Genomic DNA, 3,844 nt, shown 5'->3' on the forward strand with positions numbered 1-3,844 from the left:
AAACAACAGCTACCAGTCCAAGCATCAGATGGTCCATAATGAGGCGTTGTATGGTAGGGCATGTCGGTCTCCATGGGATGGTTCGAGCCGGGGAGAGGCTCGGTATTGGGGTACAGATTATTCAGGAGGGCTTAGATAAGGTCAAGATCATTCCAGGACAGGCTTCGTTCGCTCAGTCGCGGGAAAAAGATTAATCAGAATCGTAAGGTTCGGGATGTAGCTTTCATGGTTGCGTGAGCGGGTCTTGCTCCGATGTGTCCGCCTATGAAGGGCGTGATGAGATTTGGGAAGAAGGGCAAGCTTAGCCTAGGTACATTAGCCCGTTTGAGATTCTTGATCGAGTGGAAGGTGGCTTATAGACTTGCGTTGCCGCCCAGCTTATCAGCCGTGCATCCAGTTTTCCATGTATCCATGCTTCGGAGGTATCACGGCGATCCTACCACGTGTTAGATTTTCAGTACTGTCCAGTTGGACAAGGACTTATCCTATGAGGAGGACCGGTAGCTATTCTGGACCGGCAGGTTCGTCAGTTGAGATCCAAGAGTTTTCCTTCTGGTCCGTGTTCAGTGGAGAGGTCAGCCTCCTTAGGCATCGACCTGGGAGTCCGAGTCTGATATGCGGAGCCGTTATCCCCATCTTTCCCCCGACTCAGGTACTTCTTCTTTCTTCCGTTCGAGGACGAACAGTTGCTTTAGAGGTGGAGAATGTGACGACCCAAAGGGTCATCACCTGTTTTCTTATTCATTCCGTGCTTCTGAGGCCTCGAAAACCTCATTTAGGGTTGCCTCGAATTGCTGCGCAGTCCGGGCACGTAGCCGAAAAGCTTAAATATGAATTCTGTGTGAAAATGCTAAATTTTGATATTGATATGGTTAAGTTGACTTTGGTCAACATTTTGGGTAGACGGACCCGAACCCGTGATTTGACGGTCCCGGAGGGTCCGTAGAAAAATATGGGACTTGGGCGTATGCCCGGAATCGAATTCCGAGATCCCAAGGCCGAGAAATAAATTTTTGTGTGAAATTATTTTCTGAAATTAATTAGGAAAATGGAAAGGAAATTTGATCAGAAGATTATTGGTACCGGCTTGTATTTTGGTTCCGACGCCCGGTACAAGTCTTATATGTGATGTAAGCGCTTTCTGTAAAATTTGGTTGAAAACGGACGTCGTTTGATGTGTTTCGGACTCAAAATGAAAATTTGATGCTTTATGAACATTTCAAAGAAAAAAACATGAGTTTTGAGGCTTGATTCGATGTATATGATGTTATTTTGGCGATTTGATCGCACGGATAAGTCCGTAGGATGTTTTTGAGGTTGTGTGCATAATTGGTTTGGAGCCTCGAGGCTCGGGTGAGTTTTGGATAGGCATCGGATTGCATTTTCTCACTTTGAAAAAAATCTAGTATCAGTTATCTGCAATTTTTGCATTTGCGAAGCCAGAAGTTCGCAAATGCGAATGCCCAGCTATCGCAAATGCGAAGGCGGTTTGCAAATGCGAAGCCAGCCCAGGCAGGCCAAGGTCCACAAATGCGAAGCCAGGCATCGCAAATGCGATGGACACTAGTTCGCAAATGCGAGACCCAATTCGCAAATGCGAAGGGTCTCTTGGGCAGCTTGAGTTCGCAAATGCGAAAAATAATGTCGCAATTCCCAAGCCTGCTGGGTTCGCAATTGAGAACCCATGTTCGCATTTCCCACATCTGAGGCCTGCATTTTTTCATACTTAGACGAATTTTTAACCCCTTTTCTTCATTCTTTCAAAACACAAACTCCATAGGCGATTTTCCAAGAAATCTATCTTCTCACAAATCATTTGTAAGTCAACTTTTACTTTTAAATTCTTCAATCTTTAACATCATTAAACCTGTTTTCATCTTAAAATCAAGGATTTCCATGGGTGAAAATGGGGATTTTGGGTAGAACATAGGTTTTCTTAAAATTGGGGATTTGGACCTCAATTTGAGGTCCGATTTTAAAACTAATCATAGATATGAACTCTTGGGGGAATGGGTAACTGGGTTTTGGTTCGAACCTCGGGTTTTGACCACGTGGGCCCCGGACGTTTTGGGAATTTTTGAGTAAAACTTTGGGAAATTCATTTTCATGCATTCAAATTTGATTCGATTAGCATTTGCTGATACATTCAAGTAATTTGTGACTAGATTCGAGCGGTTTGGTGTGAATTCGAGGGTAAATCTATACTAGAGGCTTGAGTTGAGTTTGGAGCATTTGAGGTAAGTGTTTGGTCTAACTTTGCTTGAGGGAATAGGAGTAGAGTCTTATTTGTTAAATTGCTATTTGTCGAGTACGGTGTATAGGCATTGGTGACGAGTATCTATACACTGGTGTCGAGCATGACCGTGAGTCCTAATTTGCTAAATTATCGAATTTGTAATTGTTATTCGTGAGGAATTGGTTGGAAATCTTTAACACTGAGCCAGTAATTGTTGAGACTAAGTGTGGATGTAATTGTGTTGAATAGAGATTGAATGAGTTTGGTTATAGCTGGATCTCCCTTGCCGGGATAGTTTATTATATTACATTGCTCCCTTGCCGGGATAGTTATTATAACATCTTTCTCCCTTGTCGGGATTATGTGTGTATTGTGTAGAAATAAATGGGATCGTGTGCCACGCCGACCACGAGTTATTATGAAATGGGATCGTGTGGCACGCCGACCACGAGTTATTATGAAATGGGATCGTTGTGGCACGCCGACACGAGTTATTATGTAATGGGAACGTGTGGCACGCCGACCACATGACAATATTGTAATGGGAGCGTATGGTACGCCTACCACGTGATGTAAGGAAATGGGATCGTATTGCACGCCTGCAATGAGAGGAAATTGAAATAAGTGAAAGTGGTTTGTTTTCCTCTATTCTGTGTTAGAAGAAATCAGATGTAGTTTCTTTTGTTATTCCTGATATTCTGTTTTATCTGCTTCCCCATAAGCATGTTCCCCCCTCCCAGCTGTAATTGCCTACTTTTCGCTATTATTTTGTTGTACTTGTATAGATATATCTGCACAGGTTTATCTGGTAGTCTGGTCTAGCCTCGTCACTACTTCGCCGGGGTTAGGCTAGGCACTTACCAGCACATGGGGTCGGTTGTGCTGATGCTACCACTCTGTGCATCTTTGTGCACAGATCACAATACCAGAACAGCAACTTTTGGACAGCAGTAGGAGCATTTTGGGAGCCGACATCAGTCCAGAGATCCCGAGGTAGCCTTGTTGACGTTCGCATGGCCCGGAGTCTCTTCTATCCTTATTGCGTTTGTTGACCTTGTACCGGAACAAACAGTATTGTATTTTATTCAGACTCTGTTTTTAGTATTCTATAGACGTTCGTGAGTTAGTGACTCCAGTCTTGGGTAGAGGTTGTAATTGAATTTCCGCACTTGTTTTCAGTTCATTTACATTTAAAACTTCTGCCTTTATATTAAATGTCTCATTGCCTTAGTATTGTCGATGTTGCCAAAAAGGTTAATAATTAATTGGCTTGCCTAGCTCCTAATAGTAGGCGTCATCACGACTCCCGACGGTGGGAAATCCGGGTCGTGACACTAATACACACACACACACACACACACACACACACACATATATATATATATATATATATATACACACACATATATATATATATAAGATGTATATATAGTATAGCATAATATATGTACTAAGTGTATAGTATATAAGCTATATTCGATATAACATTAGATATATTAAGATGTCTATATAGTATATCGAATATAGCTTATATATATAAGCTATATTATATCAAATATAATAATATATTAAGATGTGTGTGTGGGTGTGTCCATATATGTGTGTATA

The sequence above is a fragment of the Nicotiana attenuata genome, unplaced genomic scaffold, assembly GCF_001879085.1.
Source record: "Nicotiana attenuata strain UT unplaced genomic scaffold, NIATTr2, whole genome shotgun sequence".
NCBI classification, from domain to species: Eukaryota; Viridiplantae; Streptophyta; class Magnoliopsida; order Solanales; family Solanaceae; genus Nicotiana; species Nicotiana attenuata.